This window comes from Liolophura sinensis, chromosome 6, assembly GCF_032854445.1.
Source record: "Liolophura sinensis isolate JHLJ2023 chromosome 6, CUHK_Ljap_v2, whole genome shotgun sequence".
NCBI lineage: Eukaryota > Metazoa > Mollusca > Polyplacophora > Chitonida > Chitonidae > Liolophura > Liolophura sinensis.
In genome coordinates, this window is record NC_088300.1 from 14,307,772 (window position 1) to 14,319,813 (window position 12,042).

The window sequence follows — 12,042 nt, forward strand, 5'->3', positions numbered from 1 at the left end:
GCAGAAACCAAAACTAATTTGGTCTTGTTCTTTAAAGCCAAATTCACTAAAGCTGGATTTGAACATGCTGTCTCAGTGGCTAATCAAGGACTAAATCTATTAGAGTTGCATGGCACTAGACCTCGTCAGGCAAGATCATGCATCATACACAAAATATGAGTGGCACTCATGTAAAACGGAAACCTGCCTAAAATGACAAAATGAATTTAGCATGTAAAAAAATTGCAATGGTTTTAGACTTTTTATAGCAAAACACTTGAACCAGTCACTTAGACACAAAGTAAGAAACTTTTAATTAATCATCAAGTCTCAGGAGGTGAACTTATACAGTTACATACATGGCATGCAACATGAACATTCTACGGCTGTTTGGATGTGCTTGTGTCAGATACCACTGGCCTTAAAACGAATATAGCTCTTACACTTCTATGTGTCCTGGCCTGCTTATCACTGTTATCACTGAAGCCTCTCCTTTGTCACCTGGACATTTAATGATTTACACAGCAGTTTTGTTTACCTGACGAGTTGTTGTTGTTCAAAATGGAGTAGGCACCTTCTTCACTAGAGGAAGTTTGGCCGGGGTCCAATACTCGACAAACAGGGATAGTGACTGACTGCAGGGGAGTGAACTGAGCTTTACTATATGACAGATGATCAGCTAGATATCCTAAGACTGCAGTAAAATCTGTTCTTGCAGCGTTCCCTAGTGACACCTCATGAGTGACGACTGTTAGCAAGCTATGCTCACAATCTGGAAAGTGAAAGAATTCACAAAAAAATTATCAATTGATAGCAATTATACATGTGGTATAATTTTTGGAATTATGCACTAGCCACAGGGGCCAATTTCAAAGAGCCATTTCTGACTTTATAAGTCAAAATTTTAAATACAATTTAAGAGCTTATTTTTGCACTCTAGATGTTAAAATTTTGTCCGCCTCTTTAAAGTTATCGTAAGACAAAAGTTTTACCTTCTAATGCAAAAACTGAGCATTGTGAGGCTTTATATTTTGACCCAAAGTTAGGAACAACTTTGCAGACTTGGCCACAGACTGCTACCTCACTGTTGCTCCTGTAATGGACTGGATGAGTATAAGGAAAGCCAGGAAATGACCTCCTGAAGTTACACATGCACATAAATTTTCTTGGCCATTTCTCTAGTTTGAGAATCACTTCTAAGGACAATGAAAACTATTTCTCTGCAAGCGTGTGATGAGGTCATGCAATGCCCTTGCTAACAGCATTGATTTAAATTTATTTATTTGATTGGTGTTTTACACCGTACTCAAGAATATTTCACTTATATGGTGGGTGGAAACCGGGCAGAGCCTGGGGGAAACCCACGACCACCCGCAGGTTGCTGGCAGGCCTTCCCACGTACGGCCGGGGAGGAAGCCAGCATGGACTAGAACTCACAGCGACCGCATTGGTGAGAGGCTCCTGGGTCATCACGCTGCGCTAGCGTGCTAACCAACTGAGCCATGGAGGCCCCCACTAATAGCATTGAAAACCGTGAATGGTGAGAGTCACTCTTTAATGTTAAAACATTTTGCCAGAACATAGATAAAGCTGGCTGCCTTTATATATAATAGAATTAGCAAAATATTCTTGAGTACAGCATAAATCACCTATCAAATGGATGAATAAATCCCAGGATAGAGTAAAGAACTGGGTGCTGTATGCCTTTAGTTTTCTGCATGACTTACATCAGTTTACTGATGTTTCACTGAACTAATAAAAAATCAGTAAATCGTGACAGTGAAAAAAAGGAAAAAAGTCACACGTCATGTGGAAAAGCAAAAGGTAAACAGCACCTAATTCTTTACTTTTTCCTGAATGATCAGTGGTAATACATTTACCACTGATTTTTTTACTCAAGGACTTCTGTAGGCTGAACCCAGAAAAACATTCAGGCCTTCCGGGATTCACACATCTTCGACATCCAGAAACAGCCACTGTCCTCTCTATGCCAAATTCTGCAGAAGACATCCCAACGGAAGTTCCACATCAATTTATACAATAAAGTTGCTCCAAACCTTATCTAATTTACATAGAATAGGCATGTAATCAGGGAACATCACTGTTCAAACTTACAAACCATCAGGACCATAGCCAATACTTTAATTATGTACCTCTCTGGCAGTCCATGGGAAGGTCTTCTAGCAACCTGCGGATGGTTGTGGGTTTAACCCAGGCTCTGCCCGTTTTCCTCCAACCATGATGCTGGCCACTGTCGTATAAGTCAAATATTCTTGTGTACTGCCTAAAACACGGATTAAATAAATAAATAAAATAAAATTAAATATGTACAACTAGACCATTTTTCATTTACCCATTACCCGCTTCTCTCTCTGTGTTGGGCTTTGGTCTGTCACAATATGCAATAGGCCATGCTCCTTTGGCTGTATGTCATACATGTAACCTCTTCAAGAACTTAACTGTCAAAGGTAGGTGGTTTACCCCAGGTACTTTCTGCTTGCAAGCCTAATAATCATAACAAATACAACAGACTTTCAAATCTGAATGGCTTGAACCCCTAAACAATTGTTCACCTGAAAAGGTCAGTGGTCTTGTACAGCAAACTCCATCTGTTCCTCCAGCATGTTGTCTTCTATCCTCAACACCTCTCTAATCCCGTCTTGTTGTACAGGTAGCCTTGGGTTGGGCTTCCTCCTGCCTGCCTCTCCCCTCTGGGTGGGGCATGCCTGGGCACGGGACACCACCGGTGGACATTCACACGTCTTATTCACATCCTTCAGCAACTGTAACACCTCCTGTCCTCTAAAATGATGTACAAGATTCACATGTACATTTTTGAAATAGAACATTTATTTTTTTATTTATGTGATGATTGGTGTTGAATGAATGAATGCTTTGGGGTTTAACGTCGTACTCAACAATTTTTCAGTCATATGACGACGAAGGAATCCTTAGGGTGCATGTACGTGTAATGTGCCTCTTTGTTGCAAAACGGATTTCCACTGCTATTTTATTTAGTGTTGCTTCACTGAGGCGACTTACCGAAGGCAAGTTAGTAGCCCAGCCCTTATACTGATACGGGTCAACCAGCCGTTGCACTATCCCCTTCATGCTGAACGCCAAGCTTAGGTGTGACTCGATCAAGGATGTTGACCTTAAAAATACATGTATTTCACTTAAATTATGTTCTAAACCTAACAATCCATCGCCCAATAGTTTCCACATGCAGCCAAAAATTTTGCGACGCAAGTCCCTATACCCTCATCTAATTTGAGATTTTGGAACTCGTTCCACTAACGATAAGCAAGACAATTTTGCATGGATTTCCTTGAAATTCCGCAGTGTAACTGAGAATTCTAAAGTAATTTTTTAGGATTCTCTAATAACTCTAACGTATGATTTCAGTTTAAGCTTGTATATTCTACTTGTCGGCACATTCCTGATGATGGCTGAATTGCGTGCCAAAGGATAGAATTCTAAAAAATGACTTGCTAATGCTAATGTGTTTGTCAAAGAAAGAGGTCAATCAAATTCCTGAAGTTACCTATAGCCACAGATACAATTCAGGTCAATTTGTTCTATCCAGTAATTTACCTCCCTAAAAATCTGACTTGCATTATCCCAATACTTTTAAGAAAGCTTGAGTAGGTTGGGAAATATTTAAATACTGTGTACGATAAACATAGCTGTTCAAACATGTCCAAATATTTTTTAGCCTATGGGTCAGTGTACACAGCACTAATTATCAACATGTTAAATTATAATGAAGTTAAAACTTGGATACACCTCTAGGCCAAGTAATTAGAGTACTAGTGCAGTAAAATGACTCAGGAGCCTCTTAACTAATGTGATTTCTTCTGCCAGCAACCTGCGAGTGGCCATGGATTTCCTTGTTTCCTCCCACCATAATGCTGCGAATTGTTGTAAAAGTAAAAGATTTTTGAGTATGACATAAAACACATACTAATCAAATAAAAAAACACATCTTGAATTCACTGTTGATTTTCAATCACAATATAAATAGAAATGTATGGCTTAAGTTCAAAATAGAATAAGACTACATAAGTGGTAAAAAAAAAGTGGTACGGTTCCAGTACCACTGATTTTTTTATTTGATTGGTGTTTTACGCCGTACCAGTACGACTGAGTATCATTCCATGTGATACCAGTGTCATTCTATATCCCTTGAGTTAATGCTGGGCATTGTTGTAAAAGTGAAAGATTTTTGAGTATGATGTAAAACACAAACTAATCAAATAAAAAAAAAACACATCTTGAACTCACTGTTGATTTTCAAGCACAATATAAATAAAAATCTATGGCTTAATCTATGGCTTAAGTTTACTACACAAGTAGTAAAAAAGTGGTACGGATCCAATACCACTGAGTGTCATTGTATGTGATACCAGTGTCATTCCATGTGGTATCAGTGTCATTCCACGGGCTATCAGTACCATTCAATATCCTTGGAGTAGCACTGGTTTCTAGGGTGTGTTGCAGAGTAGAATGACGGGTTTTATAAATTCAGTGTCATCGGAATTTGGGACTTCCTCGATCCCTACCGACCTTTGCAGACGACAGAACATTTAACATGGGGGCACCCACCTTAGTATCATATTTGATTTTGAGTATCTTCAAATCCTTCTTCCCCTTCTTTTTCTTCTGAGCTTGCGATTTGGATTTGCTTGATGACGCTGTAATCTTCTTTCCAAACACTACATCATCATTCATGCATGATTTAATGCACGCTCGAAACTTAGTTTTCTAGAGTTGCTTGCTCGTTTTAACATATTGAAACAGCGAATACAATAAAAGCCATCATGTTCAGGAAATAACAAATGGCAGCTTTTCCGGTGGTAACCTTGGCCATGCCGCACAAAGGCTTCTTTACAGTCACTGCAAACATCTTCGATGACCTCGGACTCCACTTCTCGACTCGTCGATGTTATGGCCGGCTGACACAAAAAGCATTGACAGGGGTGGGTCACACGTGACTTTTTCATGAATATTCATAAGCATTCCCGGGCGTTTATGAAAATTCAGTGTCATTACTGACTTCACTTAACTCGTGGAAAATCAAATTTAGCGCTTTCGTTTTGCCTCTGTGCATAAAGAAGGAAGCAAAAAATCAATTTCCTTATAAACTGTAATTGTTTTAGTTTCACGCCACAGTGTATGTACAATTACTTTGCTTTAGACTTTAACAGCGTGCAGCGTAACAGAAACTGTGCAAACAACAACAACTTAACTACGTAGGCCCTGGGCGCGTGTAAATCGCTTTGATTATCAAGCGGAGTTTTCAACACCCCTTCACATTTCCAGGATGTCTGTGTCGCCTGCTAACAGGCGGTAGCTATTCATTTGCAGGCAGCATGCATTCAGCATGACATGTTGCTCAGCAGAGCAAATGATAAACAACATAGGCCTTAATGTACATCTAATCTGTTATTATTGAATATTTTATATAATTTTTATTTATTTTATATATATATATATATATATATATATATATATATATATATATATATATATATATATATATATATATATATATATATATATATATATATATATGCACCGGGTACAACGACTACAAAAATATTTTTGTCCATATAGCTAGTTTCTAGTAGGCTACTAATTTACATAAAAATACTACTCACGAAAATGCATCTACCATAATTGTGTATATGCACGTACACTGGCATAATTTTGTATATATTGAAATTTATTTATTTATTTATTTGATTGGTGTTTTACGCCGTACTCAGGAATATTTCACTTATACGACGGCGGCCAGCATTATGGTGGGAGGAAACCGGGCAGAGCCAGGGGGAAACCCACGACCATCCGCAGGTTGCTGACAGTATATAATAAAAAACAATCTTTTTATTTGTAGTCAGCAGGAGGCCTACATAAAAAAACTGCCCGTCCAGTACCTTTAGTGTACTATATATAACCAGTTTTGTGTACATGCATGCACTCTACTTCTACTTGTCCTAGTTGTTAGCACCCGAACATAATGTGCCATTATCTTGTTTATGACCTATTTTAGTTTCTTCAAGTGGGTGATCATATTGTTTCACACGTTAAGGTCACTGTTATCCTTGCTGTATTCTTTTATCATTTGCTAATTTTACCATCAGATTACAAATGTTTCAAAGGTACCAGATAGAGTGTGACAGGCTCCGCCAGTATATTCTTTAGACACTTTATATTTAAGTCTTGTACCGGTATGTATTTTTCAAAAGTGGAACTTAATTAACAGGTATACATATAAGCTCCAAACACTTTTGTCAGGTGGAACTATACATGTAGTGTTTTTTATGAAGGTTAAATATCAGTTAACACTTCATTCATTCGTAAAAGTCACATTTCACACTCTCATTTATCACAGTTGTTAATGCAATGATTTTCCTGAGTGTATACCTATATACATTATGTTGTGAGTATTGAAAATATACATTTTTCAGGTAAATGAATAACATTAATAACAAAATATATATGAATGTCACAGGACATTTGTCTGAAATCATACTGGAATTCATATAGGGGATTATAATACATTTTACTTTTAAACTGAAAAATATATTCAAAATTAAAACCATCCATTAGCCTACATATTAAAAATTAAAGCTGCACATCTGAGTTTATGTTTGTGTTATGGGCTCCAACTCCAGCCTGGGATGGTGTTTGGGTGTCATTCCACACACTTCCATGACTTGGCACATAGAAAAAGTTGATATTTGTGCCGGTATGCATTCTTTCTCAGTTGGTATACCCGAACACTCGCCGTAGTATAAACACAGATTTACTGGTGAACTGCTTTCGAAGTGGCATAGCGAGTGTTACATAACCGTATGCTTCCAAGTTATAAGCTTATTTTTTTACCTATATGTTGCCTAACACGTTTCTGTGGTCATATTCCCTGGATTTGGTGTCTTTTTTATGTAAAATTGAAGAAAATAACAATTATTGGACATCATAGATGGCGTGACACGGGGCGCGTGACAGCTAGAGCTAATCGCGAAGTGATTCGGGTGGACTCGATCGGAATGAGGCTGTTGTGTCTCCATCACACGGGAAAGTTATCACTTTGGTCCAGTTATGTACCGAATAGTTGTGTCTGGTCGATTACATCTTGTGATCAGTGGTTTTCCGAACTACTGTGTGTAACTGACAATCGTGTACATGGGCTTGACAAACAAGCATGACCTTTCACATTGGTTTAGTTCACCCGGCACAGAGGGTCATGTTTCACCAGATTTCTTCTATTTCCTGAAGTCCAGGCGTGTCAAAATGATTTGGATATAATATTCTATAGCCATTCTCTTGGTCCGCAATTGTTTTGCTGTGCGGTTTGAGTCTTAAAGCATTGATGACAAGGCTCAAACATGTTTGGTATGGAGCGAAACATTTTAGGACAGTTTTAACAAGGGGAATAAATCTGGGGGTGTATTATCATTGTATAATGAGTATAATGATAATCAGATAATTGTGTGACATGACAAGCTATTCTATAAGACAATCCAGAAGCTAGAGATCACGTGATTTCCCTGGTTGCAAAATGGAGCTGAAGGAGCTGCTCTCGCGCGTGACGTCACGCACGCCCATAGGTCAATTTTGGCGCGAAATGAAGCTCACCCATTGGTCAGTGTTGGCGCGAAAGAGCTGAAGAAGCTGCGCTCATTGGTCCGTTAGCGCGCTTCGCGTGACGTACGTTCTGCAGAATATAAGTCGTGATGGTTATTCTATGATTATTCCATTTATTTTTTTGTTTATCGATTCTTTATGATTTGACAAATGTCAGGCATTCCGTTCCATTGCACCGAAGGCGCTGCGTGACATCAGTTTTGGCGCGAAATGGAGCTGAAAGAGCTGCTCAACCCAACTTTACAAGCGGAGTTTTGGCGCGAACGAAATGGAGCTCACCCATTGGTTAGTTTTGGCGCGAACGAAATGGAGCTCAACCATTTGTCAGTTTTTTGGCGCGAACGACATGGAGCTCACCCATTTGTCCGTTTGGGAAGGAACGCGGACTGAACCTCACACCGCCTCCCCAACCTCCTCCCCAATCGGACACGTTCAGCCCATTCTCTACTACTGACGTTAAACCCCAAGCATACATATACATGCATGTGCCGCTTTCTGTACGCTTTATTTATTTATTTATTTATTTATTTGATTGGTGTTTTACGCAGTACTCAGGAATATTTCACTTATACGACGGCGGCCAGCATTATGGTGGGAGGGAACCGGGCAGAGACTGGGGGAAACCCACGACCATCCGCAGGTTGCTGGAGGACCTTCTACAGGTATAAGCTTGATTTACTCAACTGCCATTTTAGACAAGCTTGGCTTTTGTGATTTGTGCAAAGCACGTCGGCTTTTTCAAGCTGTTGTTATTTTATTAGCATTTATCATTAAGATTGTTTCAGGGATTGGTTGGAATCATGAAATTCATGTGAGGTAATGTAAAACAAATTTCAGCTATAATAACAGAGAGGAATATATCAAATTTAATGATCCCTTCGTAATCCATGCGGAAGGTCGTGGGTTTCTCCCTTGACCTTTCCCATTTCCTCTCAAATATTGTTGATCGTATCAGTGAAATATTCTTAAGTACGGCGTGAAACACCAATCAAATATACAAATTAATAAAATAAAATAAATTATCCATAAAACGAAAATAAATGTGTTGTGCAGCAACAAAGCAAGAAATCTCTCACCAGGCAGAATTAAGTAGCACCAGCGAAGGCAAGTTGCGCTCTCCTAGCATACATGTAGGAAGTAATGCTTCCGAAAATAGAATTTATAAGTCAGCGCGCTCCCCTTGCACTTCACATAATTCCGGAGCTGATTTTTCAACCGGTCGTTGTTATATAGTTTGGTCGTTTGATCTGACTAATTTGACACTTTGTTGATTATAGCTTCAATTTCACCGTTTGCTTAGCTAGGGAAATATGAATATCTGATTCCTCTTTCTCATAGAAAATTGTTGAATTATAACGGCTGTAACTAAGCAACGTGATCGGTGATAACATTGTCTCCAAGGAGTGAGTTGTCATTGTTTGCGTAACTAGGATTACGGGCCATTTGTTATGTGCCTATACAACATGTAGTACGGTCAATGGCTGTTACAGCAATTGCCATGTGATGCGTACGGACAAACGATGATAATTCCTAGTTTTGACCAAGGAGTAAAATGTAAAACACCAATCAAGTAAACAAATAAACCTCCATCATAATTGAGAACTACTGATTGCTTCTCTTTGCATGAATTTGTCCTAAGTTCTTTCTTTCTGTACTTTTTTCATTCTTTGGCTGTTTGTGTTAAACGTTAAACGATTATTGGCATGTAAGGTCCATTAGGGTTGATGGCTGGTGTGCGGATGTCTGTTTTGACGCATAGACACCAGTTAATAAATGACGCAAACGCCATTTAGTGCGTATAATCCCCGGACGCAGAGCATAATCTACTTGGGAGTGATTTTCTGTGATTCTTTCGAATCTTCATGAACAGAAAGTTCATGTTGGAACGGGTAAAATGGTTTTGCTTCAGGCCGTACTGCTACCGAACTTGCTTCATTTCTGACATGCATTGTCATCTGCAGTGACCCTGACTAATGCTTCGTGAGACTGACACGAATTTCAAAAGTTGTTCCTCACAGGCCTTAGCAATGTCATTGTCTACATCGATATGTATCCATTTCGCGAATTTGCTCATCAGCCTACATTCTTCATAGTAAAGTCTGGTCTGCCAGCAACTTGCAGATGGTAGTGGGTTTCCGCCGGGCTTTGCCCGGTTTCCTCCCACCATAATGCTTGCCGCCGTCATATAAGTGAATTATTCTTGAGTATGGTGTACAACGTCAATCAGATAAATAAATACACAATAAAATCTTGCGATTCGCATATAGCGATGATCATAGCTATACAAGTCGCGACCTGAGAATAACAGGGTTCTAACTAACATTAAGGTCATTTCGATGAAATGACTTGTAAAGTACAAGTGCTCACCGTCAACTGAGTCATAAATGAACGATTTAAGTATGAGCCTATATTGTTTCATTGTAGTGTGTACTTTTTCACGCCCGATGATCTCCGGGTTTTCTGTAAAACTTAGGAAGTTAGCAATTCAAATGCTACAAATAGAACCTTGTTACTTTAAAAGCCAAAGTACCACTTAAAGTTACAAGGTTCTATCTGATGTCAAGAAATTTTTAAAAAAGCAGTAACTGAACAACATTTTATGAAACAAATCGGCTTTACTTGTAATTACTGAGAACATTCACTGTGTGATAGTGTCATTAAGAAACAGACTCCCAGAACAAACAAAATACATGCAAATGGCAATTGCGTAACCACGCAAGTTCACCAGTTCAGTATTAAAGTTCCATATTACATATCAGATACGGAATGTTGCTTTGTAATATTCTCTGTCTACCAGGGGCATGAATTTCATCATTTCCTTGAGATCAGCTACTTTGGCTTGGGGGATTTTATGAAACTGCCCACTATCCAGAGCTTTTGGCCGCAGATTATCAAAACTCATTACCCGGTTTTGCCTTCCCCTCCTTAAATGATTTAGATCCCCAACTTCAAATCTCTCAGATTGCTGGGAGGTTTTGTACTGGACCTGAAATGGTGTTTCAAACGACAGCTTCAATGAGGTTACTTTCGAGAAAGGGATCTTAGTGTAGGAAAGAGATTTGGCACAAGTTTGGTAGTCCTTAAAGTGGTCACCCCTCATCTGAATGACAGTGTATGGACATTTTCTCCTAGCCTTTAGCATGATTCGAATAGCTGACACTGGTGAGTAAAATTCAGCTACAGACATCACCTTTTCCAAGACACTATGGATGTTGTCAATCTCTTGCACTGCAGAATGGCTGGGTGTGCAATATTTCATGGTCACTGTTTCAATATCTGGATGTCTGTTGAGAAACTCTGCAACAGCAAACGCAATCACACTGTTTCTGTTCTGCGGCACACAGCTATCACTCCATGTGGTGATGTGTTTGACCATCCCTTTGTGATTAACAACGACTCTTTCAAGTATTTGAATCAGCGCACTCGCTATGTCATTGGCAGAACGCCCACTTACTGTCTCACACCAAACAGCACAGTAACCAGTTTTAGAAATGGAATCATATCCTGTTAAGTTGTACATGTTTAACTTTCTCCTGTAGAAGAACGAGCTTATTTCAGCCTTTGGGCATGTGATCACATTTTGCAGGTCAAAGGAAACAACGAGCTTATCTTTGTTGTTGCGATCAGTTCGCCTTTCTTCACGCATGGCTTCCTTTTCGTTCACATGGGCTTGGTGAGATTGCTGTAGCGTGTCAGTTAAGAGGTTGTTGTTTTTGGCAGTGTCATATATCTCACATTTGTCGCATCTGTCAGACTTAGGCTTATGGAAATCAAGAGCTGGAATCATTGAATTGAAAGTATGACGATAGAAAGAGAGCTTTACAGCAGCCGTTTTGTCTACATTACACTTTTCCACATAGAGGTCGTACATTTTTGTTACATTCAAGTTCGATTCCAAGTAGCGTTTTTCTGTTTTTGCACGACAATAGTGCGACTCAACAGCCGGAAAAGACAGGATATGATTTTTTACTCCCTGAACAACCTCTTCATGTGTGACTTTCTTGGCATGCTTGCCTCTTCCGTCTGCTTTTGGTGTACCAGTTTTGTCTTTTTTCTCATGGACATTGTATATGACCTTTTGACTAATACATAATGTGCCCAGATAGTATGGCTTGCAAACACGCATTTTCTTCTCGGAAAGGAAGAAGAAATATCTAATTGATTTCTTCCTCCGGGAGGGGCCCTTTCCAGTGGGCCTGTCTGTCTTACCGTAACTTGTAGTTGTAGCAATGAAATCATATTTACGGTTTTGATTCAACTGGTAATAAGCATCATGAATCTGAACCCTGTCTTCCTGGCTAATGTTTTCCATGCATTTAAACCTGCAAGACGTATGACAGTTTTTCAAATTCTTTATTTCTCTCCCTGTTACCATCTTTTTCCTAACAGAAAGGTAGGGTTTCCCTTCCTGGC

General features: G+C 39.2%; 1 long non-coding RNA gene across 1 annotated transcript; it reads right to left on the minus strand.

The window, feature by feature from the left end:
* Positions 1-1,873: 1,873 nt before the first annotated feature.
* Positions 1,874-4,920, minus strand: LOC135469220 (uncharacterized). Its single transcript, XR_010444298.1, has 3 exons — positions 4,585-4,920; positions 2,553-2,781; positions 1,874-1,976 (listed from the first exon to the last, which is right to left on the minus strand). It is a non-coding gene; the product is annotated as an uncharacterized LOC135469220 (long non-coding RNA).
* Positions 4,921-12,042: the final 7,122 nt, after the last annotated feature.